Source organism: Corvus kubaryi, unplaced genomic scaffold (genome assembly GCF_017639235.1).
Source record: "Corvus kubaryi isolate FWS band 111438036 unplaced genomic scaffold, C.kubaryi_AGA036_p1.0 37394, whole genome shotgun sequence".
Lineage (NCBI taxonomy): Eukaryota > Metazoa > Chordata > Aves > Passeriformes > Corvidae > Corvus > Corvus kubaryi.
This window is the reverse complement of record NW_024581133.1, coordinates 4,365,491-4,376,364: the sequence shown is the minus strand read 5'-3', so window position 1 is coordinate 4,376,364 and position 10,874 is coordinate 4,365,491. Positions and strand designations below refer to the sequence as shown.

Below are 10,874 nucleotides of genomic sequence, written 5' to 3'. Positions count from 1 at the left end.
TTCCCAATTTGTTTGTGTAATACCTTTCCCACTCCATCCAGGTCTCCTATGGGATTCCAGCGGCTGACCTGGATTTGCAGGCCATGCCTTAATAGCTTTGCACTACCACACCTGTGAAAAACAGTGATATGGCTGTAACTAAGCATTTCATATTAGCAGACTGATTAGGTAAGATAAAGCACTGTGGATGTCTAAAGTGCAACCCAAACACTGTATTTCAATTACAGCTACAGCTACAGCATCTAAAGCAGGTGCTGAAATACCTCAGATATATCCTGGCTAAATTAGCTAATGCTACTGGGACTGTTGCGTAATAGGTCAAGAGATTCCACAACATTTCTTGAGACACACTGTTACGTGTAAGGTTTTAGTCCATGGAATCACAGGAGAACAAATAGGAATATGCACAACACTTAAAAAAAACCAGCATTTCGGTTTTAGGAGAAATCCACTAAGCTGCACATTTCATAAATGGAGAACGGTCATGATTTGCAAGTGTACAGTAGAAACCAAGATATTTAAAAGAGCACTTCAAACTTCTCAAACTGCATTTAGTGTTTCTAAAGATTTCTACAGTTTACAGACCTGTTTCTTCCATCAGTTAAATCCATATTACTTTCAAATAACGGCTCCCTTTTCTTAGTTTCAATAATCCTGGTTTTCTACCAGCTGAACTTCCATTGAAAAAAACAGTCTCTGAAAAGTAGACTGGCACAGATACTCATCTGCATTAAAATTTTCATTTTCCCAGTTTGCTTCTTTACACACAGACTTCTCTTGATTCATTTTTTATTCCCCTCTTACTTGGCTCTGCCTGCATTTTCATTCATTTTATTTTATTTTGTTTTGTTTTTTTCTTTTAATCTCTCTGAAACTTAATGAAAACATGCTGCATTAAAGGAGTCTTGGAAATATCATGACAGGACTGTATATCTCAAACATAGACACATTCCTTTTTCTACAGTTATTTGATACCTTCCTCTTGTCTAAAAAAGAAATCCTTAAAAAACCAATTATACACATAGAGTACTTAAGAATGGCTGTCTCTGTGGGCCAGTAGCTTTATTTTAAATTCTAATTTCTGAAAACTTGACAACAAAATTACCTCGTTCTGTATATACAGAATGGTCATTCAAGAGTTTATTTATAATTTAATCATACACACACAAAAAGACACACATGCTTTAGGAGCTACTCGTTAACTGACTATAACTGCTGCTGCAGTCCTGTGCTAACAAAAATTAATGTTAAAAAATTCAGCTGACAAGCCTAGAATCTTCACACAGCTTTCTTTAGCACAAAATACAGATGTTGCTGCAAGTTCTTCAGACCAAGTGCGTCTTGAGGGTGGGAATTACATTTTCAGTGCACTGTTCAGGAGGTTGACTGCACAACCTGCGTTCATAAAGAACAGTATTAGTGCTTTTTAATAGCATTTTGAGGGTTTATAAGTTAAAGTAATGAAATACAGCTTTTATTGTGGAGCAAGAACAAAATATTTTACTCTGCATATATTCGTATTTCTTGATTAAAGATAACAAAGTCAGATCACCATTCGACTATTGTCCTTTTACAAGAGTCAGAAATTTATGTCTGAATTTAAGAGAGGTTGCCCAGACTCTTACAGATCTGATTCCATACAGGAAACATAAAAGCTGCAAGAGGAATCAAATGATTGCTTGACAGGGCAGTCAGGTCACGAAACAAAAATGCACCAGAACTTTGCCTTCAACAGCAGTCCCAGGTCAATCAGGCTGCAATCACACTTAGCATCAGAGGAAAAGTGCACTGATGGCAAAATTATGCTCGGGGCAAACTTATTTAACCTACTTACACGGGTCTGTATTTGACACTGTTCTAGCAGACAGCATATTAATCATGTGTATCTGACACTGTTCATGAGGATTCTCAGCTGACATCTATTACCAGTGCATTACATTTACTTTATGGCTTACTACGACTTGGAAAAGAGCAAACTGGCTTTGTTGATGTTATACAGCTATTTCTGCAGTTTAACTTTTGGACAAACCCCAAAACTTTCACAGCACCAAATCCCAAAATACTTACAATCAAGTACTAGCTCATCTGGGAACTACTGAAAAACATTATTTCAAATAAAAGCACACAGAGCTCAGCTAATGTTTGTTAGTCTATCAGAATCAAACCAAAAAGAATTCTCTGAAACTATTAACAATAGCTTCAATATTAAACATCAGCAACATCTGGTTTTGTTACATCTTCTGTTTCCAATACAAGAAAAGGTAAAACCACCATACCATATCTGCAAAGCCTGTTTTCTCTCCCATCTACATCCAAGAGAAGGTGAATGGGGTTTTTGGACTGTGTCAAAGAGGCAAGCAGAGAGGAAGTGAAAACATCCTCACAGCCTCATTCACTGAACTCATTATGGGAATGCACCAGAGTCACTTCTTCTTAAACAAGGTGATCCCCTCAAAAAATCTGGCTTCTCACAGGTGACCTGCAGGCAGCCAAGTTAGACACCTGTGTGCCAGACAAAACCAGCTGTCTGTGCACTTCTGCCAGCCCACCTGCTCAATATACTTCCTACCAGAGGGCTGAGATCTTTCAGCAAATTCCCAGTTCAAGCACAAGGTTGTTTCATGTTTTCCTTCCTTTTGCTTCTCCTTTTCTTCCTACTCTTCCCTAGGACCTCAATTTTGAAAGTATCCATTGATTAACTACAGTGACACAACTGCCTTTATTATCACCAGCAGCTGAACAGCACGTCCATTTTAGCTGATTATGGTAGAGATATAAGAAACACACACACACTTAATGAGTTACTATTAAATTGCTGTTGCCTTCATCTCTCATAGACACATAAACACTGTGTTACTCAAGTTTTTGACAAAAGAATTATAAATTAAGGATAAGATTGTGTTTTCACACAGTTAAGCTATCAAAGGATTCAAGAAGGGATTCTGTAAGGGACAATAGAAATCTCTTTTGGCTGTGTCCAGCATTCAAAAGTAACTTAGCTACTACGGAGCATCCATACATTTCACACACACACACAATGGATAGACAAAAGGGATTGTATAGGTGCTGGACTCAGGAAGGAAAAAATATTTAAGTTGCCTTTCATTTCGCCTCTGGGAGCTCCACAGTTACACACACAGCTGTTATTAACAGTATCAGAGCCTGAATTTATATCGAGGGAAGAAATGCCACCCCATCCTCCCTTCTCAGCACAGAGGTTTTCAAATCCATCCTCACAAAATGAAATTTTCCCAACTCTTAACAAGGTATAGGTGGGTTTGTTGTTTACATGTGTAGCAGTAGCCACAGAAAACCCCCATTAAAGTCCCACAAAACCAAACTTTGTGAGTAGTCTCTGCTATCAGGTCTGAACACGGTACCCCATTGTTCTAAACATACAACAGGATTTATTTTTCCCTTCCTTGCCTACGGACCCACTTTCTCCTTAGTTTCCAGCTTAGTTGCTCCATCTGTTTTGGCAAGCGTGTAGACATTTGTCAGGATGAAAGGTGTCACTTAGAAAGATTATTTATAATAATTTTAACCTCTTTTATCTCTCATCCTGCTCATTGCTGTGTTACTGTTCTGAAGGAGGAGGATGTGTTAATTTGTACAGAAAATGTACTGTGTCTGAAGAGGAATGACTGTGCATTCACCTTTGAAAAGTTCCCAACAGCTTTGCTCTCTGTTTGCTGGGTGCAGGGAAGCTTCTCCACACAGTGAACTCTTGGTTCGCTCTTTGTTCTCACAGACTGTCTATTTTCAAACTGGTAAAGCTGAACTGGTGCTACACAGGATGTGCCTGATCAGGGAGGCTAATACAAACCAGCAGGACACTTTCAGCACTGTGTTCATTCCCTTTCTATGATGTCACCCGACTGCTGTCGGGGGGGGGCGTGGGGGGCTGGGGAGGTGAATGGATTTATGACTTACTTTTCTAAAATTTATAGGCAAATTACATAAAGTAATTGAAAATTCCTAATTTCAGTACATTTTGGTGTATTTTCTGAGGCAAAATACATAAGATGAGGTAAGGTAGAACATCCTCCCTCCTTTCCTAGCTTGGAATTGCTTGCTGTAAAATTTGTGGGTATCCATGAACTGCAATTTAAGTATGGAAGTTTACTTTTAAATAAGATGATGTCAAAAAGATTTTGGAAGTGAATCATTGTATTAATTCTACAGTACCTTTGTAAGTATGCAGATAGCATTCCAGTGCAAGCTTTGTTTGTGCTATCTGTGAGATAATGTTTCTCTTTGTATGGGATAGTCTGAAATAATAAGCATATTATCAAGGATTTATTAGGGTTAACTATTTCACTGGTTGGGATTCACATGTCTTTAAGCCTTCCTGATTCCCTTTCTCCAAAAAAAAAGAAGGGGTGTAGCAAAGGAACATTCACATTTTTTTGAAGGAAGAATTTACAAGGGTTTTGAAGTTTTCTGTGTATTATTTCATCATTGCACCTTCTTAGCAGAGAATGGGATGCATGTCCCACAGCTGTGCACCATCTTTCAGAAATATTTTTGTTAGTGGTACAGATCTGCATTGCTTGCTTAACTATGGATTGGTCCCATTGAAACTGAGCTGGCAGAACTCCTAACAGTAAGAACTGGGAAGTTCTGTTGTCTTTAACTACATCCAAAGAAAAGGTAAAAAACCCCAAATTATTTTCAATTTGGACTCAAAAGCAAAACTATACTCTCGAATTCACATCGATCATCAAAAATGTGGGATGGAAAATGGTTCAGAGTAGGAGGATACATCTCAAGTTCATTTCTATTTTTATGTAATGTTTGTCCTATTTGCTACTGTCAGAATGGCAAGAACTCAAACAGAATATTCACATCGAGGTCACAGTTCACCCCTCTAAATACTGATTTGAGTGAGGGAATGCAAAGAATTTAATACAAGCTGCAAATTGTTCCATTTCCCTTAATTATTTTCCCTGTGTCAGATACAGTTCTTTGGTGGGTGTTTGTTTTTGCAACCATAGTGATGAGATATATTTGCTGGCTGCAGTCAAAATAATTCCAAACATTTATCTACTGGCATCGTTTTTTACTCTGAAAATCCAGACATTTGCCTGCTTTACACCCAAAGGACAGGAATTTGGAGGCTATACTCCCAAAATAACTCTAACACTATTTTTCAAAATGAGAGCAAGAGTTTTGGGGTTTTATTCATATTCATATATTCCTACAAAAAATCATGGTCACTGCTCACAGCGACACAGAGCTGCATCCATTTAAAATTTTCTTATTCCTTTCTTGAGAAAAATCCCCAGATGATCTCATTTAAATCATAAATATAAATATTCTTCAGAGCAACTTCCCTTATAACATGTGTGCAATAAATCACTTTTCCCACAGTGCTGCTCTGCTACTACTCCTCTTGGTGGGAAAAACTCACAGTATATGATTTGACAAACTGCTGACAAAACCAGCTTCATTTTAGAACCATGGAGGAATCAAATGCTCACCAGGAGATCGTAATTAACAGGCAGAAGTGTATTTAAAAGCATGTGTGTACATGCATCTAAATACACATTGGCTAGTTGACTTCACTGACCTCGGATGCAAGCAATGATTTTGACAGATCCATACTGGTGACAGCTCTGAAGAACAGGGTTTAACCCTCTGCAATGAGTTTGGGGGCTCTGATTACATTTTCTGCTGGAGTTATGAGCCAGCAGGATAGTGACCTTTTCAGCTGCTGAAGTCAAAATCCAGGAAGGACTGTGAATTGGAGCCTTCATCAGCTGCTGCTCAGTAAAGACTGAGCTTTATGGCTGCTTGCTCTGCTACCCCAGACAGCAGTGTCTCAGGGCAGGAGCACTGCCCAGCTGCCACCCCTCCCAGTGGCCTGACAGCATCCAGGAGAACAGGCAGAGAGCTGGAAGCAGGAATCTCTTTAGTTATGCCAGCATGAATTGGCAGAGCTTGGGATTCCAAGCACGTAGTCACATGAGCAGGCCTTATTCTCAGAGCTGGAATAGCCCCATTGATTCAGTGTATCCAAAGTAATTGGATTATGGAACAAAAGTTAATTCTGTCCTCCTGTTTTCTCTACATCACTTCCTCTTCATAATGTGCTACTTTCAATTCTATTTTCAAAAAGAGAGCATGGCTGCAATATAACTATGCTTAGAGTGTAACCAGCCAGTTAATAGTGCTGGGAAGCTGTGGGCTGTGAAGAGCTGAATATGCTGGTAGGAAAGGAAGGAGGTACTTGATTTGGGAAAGCATTAGTGGTTAATACTGTTTCAAGTATTTCTGGGCAAGTACCCATCTATTAGAACTCAAAAATTGTCGCAGAGCAATGGTGATTTTGCCAACACTTCCCAGGAGGTGCTTTAAGACATTACTGGAAGTAGCAGAGGACTAAAGATTCAAATTTTTTGTCAAATTTTTGAAAGGAAACCAAGGCATAATCTTTGAATAAACTGTAATCAGCAAAATACTCTCTGTCTCTGGCACACAGTTTGAATCCAAACTGAGGGCAGAGATGGTTTCAGGGCTTAGCTGGTCCCCTGACTGACAGCTTTCCAACATACTCACTTTCTGTCATGAAGAACACGCTGTCACAATGACTCTGAAGAAGCCTTTGTGCAGGACTGAGTGTAACAATACAGCATTGTGGAAGTAATTTATTTCCTTTTCATTAATGAAGATGTATAGGACATGAAGTACTGGTCACTGACTTTTCATCGTTTCTGTTAGGAGAGATGGCATCTGCTGCTCCCAACTTAAGCAGGAGTTGAGATGACTGTCAGAGCAGTTGATGTCCTCTAGGATGGGTGTTGCTAGAGAGTATTATTGTTTAAAAATAAAAATAGTTTCTAAATAAAATGTCGTAGGAGGATAAAAGTTCAGTAGAAGTTGGGCAGTGGCCAGCCTGGGCTTCATGGAGTAATTGCTAATTGTGTAAGCTCTGCCCAATGCTCTGTTTACCAAGGATGTTTTGCCCATTTTAGCAGAGGTGGGGCTCATTTCCTTAACAGACACAGAACAGAGCTGCAGTCTGCTCTGTATCCTGCTTGACAGAGCATGCTCAGATCCTTAGGCATTCATAAAACGTGAAAGTAACTTCTCCCCCTCCCTACTAAATAGTGAGCTCAGATAAAAGGATCAGGATGTCCCTCACATTCAATATTTACATTTTCTTACTTGAATATGTCAGAAACATTCACGGTCAAGTTCAAATCAGTGCTTGTCCCAGTTAGTCCTTCCTGTCAGACTTGGTTTAAATGCAGCATTCCCAGTATTCCATTTTGACCATTAGGACATGAGAGCAGTATAAGAAACTGAATGCACAGTCCTTGCCTTGAGTTTGTTCAGTAACTCCTCACAATTACCAGCAGTACAGCAACCCACGTGGTTGCTGACACGAGCAAACCTTAGTCCTGACTGCAGTCAGAGGAAAGATAAAGTTTATTTAGCACCAAAACTTGCTGTGAGTTACAAGCTCAATGGTGGATATTAGAACATTCATGTAAGTGATTTAACTCACATAACAGCCACTAGCTGCAAAACCACAGCGTATAAAAGCATCAGGTTGTTTGTTAAGGAGGTCTTGTCTCCTTCATTATAAAATTAACCCAAGGCTGAATCAAATAAAGAAGTTTTTAAAATAACCTAAAACTTAAAGCATGTGGTATTTGATTGAAGGAATGGTTTTGGGATGCTCAGAATTCTCTGCCAAGCATTCAGAAACTACAGCCACAGCACTTCTGCAAATCAGTGCCAGGTCAGAGGATTATAATTATCGTTTTACTATGATTATTTCTCTCATGCCACATTACACTGGTAATTGCTGCTACAGTTGCCGATAGGGCACCCACTTGTACTTTCTTATCTTGTAAACGCCACATTCTTAGAAATTTTTCAGATGTTTTGAGGTATTTATATAGTCCCATGCTAAATCAGAGCACTTGAACGAGTATCCTGAGCCTGTTACGTGGAACTGGGTAGGCACTGGATGGCCCACGTGGAGCTGCATAGCTGCGTTACACATAATGGTGCTGGAGTTAATTATGTCTGCAGCAGCAGTCTTAGCTCTGGATTCCTCAGCCTTCACCAACTTACATCTAGAACATGGAAAACCTTGTATGACTCTGTTTGTTTAACAGGAGTATGATCCACATACCTCCCCCTTATAAACAAGGAGTAAAGTGCTGGGTCTGGGAGCCTTTCACTTTTCACAATGTCACGGCGCTGGAGAAGGCAACAGATACCAAATAAAGCAATTCCTCGCACCCTGTCCCAAATCTGAGTCATAGCCCTTGGGACCTCAAGACCTCTGAATAGTATTTCCTTTGCCTGTTGTCTTTAGCTTACTAGCACATCCATCTGACTGAAGGAGACTGCTACTGATTGTGTACCACCTCCAGCAGTAAGTCAGGGTGGGTCGTGGGGGGAAGGATGTTTGAAGTGCCTTGGAACAGAAGCCCTGCAGCCAAAACTTTAAGCAATATTGTTCCCCAGGGTTTAAGCTCACTGAACTGCATGTCAGTGCTTGAGAATGTGGCACACCTGCTGAACAGAGGGGACATCCAGTTGGGCAAAATTTGAAGAAAATTAGAAAAAAAATCCTACTCTCCAGGAAAAGTTGCATTCTGTGAATTGATGTTCACAGGCTTCAGTATACCCCTGGCAAGTTCTATTTACAAAAGGTGGCATGTTTTGTGTTTTGGCCAGGGTCACTGCACATGCTGATATTACACTTTTGTTTCCATTCTTTTCTATTCGTGCATGTTACAGTCCCACAACTCCCTACAGCAGGGTTTGGCTGTCATACTTTGCAAGATTTCACAGACAGTGAAAACTACGTGCTTGTTATAAAATACTTCAGCACTTCTGGTTCATGTTGGAATTATTGAGAATACTCATATTATCTCTGCAGAAGTCTTCTGTGATACTGCCCTAAAAACATCTCACTTACTGCAAATGCACTCTGTGTCTGTCCTGAAAATGTAACATGAACATATGTGGAATCTCCAAACTGCACAGTGTCTCTGCCTGAGCTACTAACATCCATAAATCCTGGACAAATGTAGAAAAGGCTCAAATTCCTCCAACAAACAAATTTCCTGATGGAAAAAGAAGACATGCACAAGGAAATCAGACCAAGCAGACCCTAATTCAGAGATGCCTTGCAATGCCAGTGCTTTCCCTTGTCAAGAAGGATGTGTGCACACAGTCTCCCCTTTTTCTATTCCAGTCTCCTGATCCTTCAGTGGAGAAGTCAGTGTTTCAAAGGTATCATTTGACACACACAAAAATGCCATTTAGTTGAAGAAAAGACCTTGCCTAATCAACTCAGCAAATATTTAAAAAGAATGGTTGCTACAAATATGGCAAACAAGAAGAACATATACCAAAACAAAGCATCTCTCCATGCTCTTCCACTATCTATTGCTTTGCCTTTAACAATGAAGTATTTTCCAGTTACCTGAATAAATGCTTCTATTTCCCTCCTCAAATCAGAGCTGTATCTCATGGTGAAGTTTCTCAAGAATCTGAGAAAAACAAACAAAAAAAGAGGTAAGACTCTGTTTCCATTCTCTTTTATGCCATTCCTCCCTTCCTTGCTGTGGTCCCACCCTTGCTACTTGCCCAAACTATGGCACTAATCACCTATTTTCATGAATCAATTGGGTTTATTCACTCGAGAAAATCCTGCCCTTTTCTTGCTGGGTGAACAGGTTAAAGTGGACTCTCAAGGTCTAGAAAACACACCAAGTGCTGGGTGTGTTAGCCGGGAGCAAAGGAACAAGATTATCCCTTCAGCAGTGGTAAACTACTAGATCAGCTCACCTTGCCTCATGAAACCACAGGCTTAGAGGTTTCCCTCAACACCTGGAGCCACGCAGAAAATCCACTTAACCCGGCGTCTTTGCTGGGACTCTGGGGAAAGAACGTGCTCAGCCAACAGGATCGTGCCGCCCTCTGGACCCAGAGAACTCACCTGCAATCCAGAGCTCCTTTTCTGCCACTGAAGGAGGAGAACACCTTCTTCCTAGCACCTCTCGTCCAGAGCTCCACACACGGCTGCATTTACACCACGAACATCAGTGGGGCTGCTCCTTTGGTAGACATGGAAAGGGAGAAGGAGGAGAAAGAGAGAAGGAACCAAATGAGAAACTAAGTGCATTTACTGTTCCCTGCTTGCTTTCTCTTTTATTCACACACTCTTCCAGACCAGAGATTAATTCCTACTGCATGCTAACAAAATTTGACTTCATTGTTTGAGGTGTTTTTTGATTTTTTTTTAACAGAGACTCACATTTGCTAGGGTAAATCCTTTCAGATGTCAGAAACTGATCTATTTTAGTTAAATGGAAAGCAAAACTGCCTCCAAAAAGTTTGCTGAAATCAAAATATATGGAAATAGAGAATTTTCTTTCAGCAGAATTTAGGGGAAAAATCTGCTTTTAGCCATAGCCATGTAATATATTGGTACAAAGTAAGATCTAGTTTATTATGAAATGTTGGAGCAAGTTTTAATACCTCTAATGTCACTTTTAAAGTATCACAGTATAAACTTATATATAACATCATTTATAGACTAGTACACATTACTGACTGCCTTATTTCTAAAGCTTATAATTTCTGAAATTATGTTCCATAATTAAACCAAAGAATACTATAATATAAGAGCATTAGTTTAATGAAAACCAGTTATGTATCAGTCTTCAGCTTAATTTGCTCTTCACAGACTCCAGAAATAAAGGGATTAACAATTGCAAATCCTCCTGGTACTTTACATTTAATCACAAGCAGTTTATGATAATTTATTCCACATGTCTGATGCAACTGAAAAAAATTTGCAAATAAAGCTTGCTGCTGTCTCCAGGAAGTGAGCTTTCATT

The 10,874-nt window shown here is 39.6% G+C and overlaps 1 long non-coding RNA gene across 2 annotated transcripts; it reads right to left on the bottom strand.

Annotated features, from left to right (window-relative positions):
* Positions 1–1,127: 1,127 nt before the first annotated feature.
* On the bottom strand, positions 1,128–10,071 carry LOC121670043. 2 transcript variants are annotated; one of them, XR_006018005.1, is made up of 3 exons: positions 9,971–10,071; positions 9,455–9,521; positions 1,128–1,395 (listed from the first exon to the last, which is right to left on the bottom strand). It is a non-coding gene; the product is annotated as an uncharacterized LOC121670043 (long non-coding RNA). The 2 variants fall into 2 exon arrangements; XR_006018004.1 differs by lacking the exon at positions 9,971–10,071 and adding an exon at positions 9,640–9,731.
* Positions 10,072–10,874: the final 803 nt, after the last annotated feature.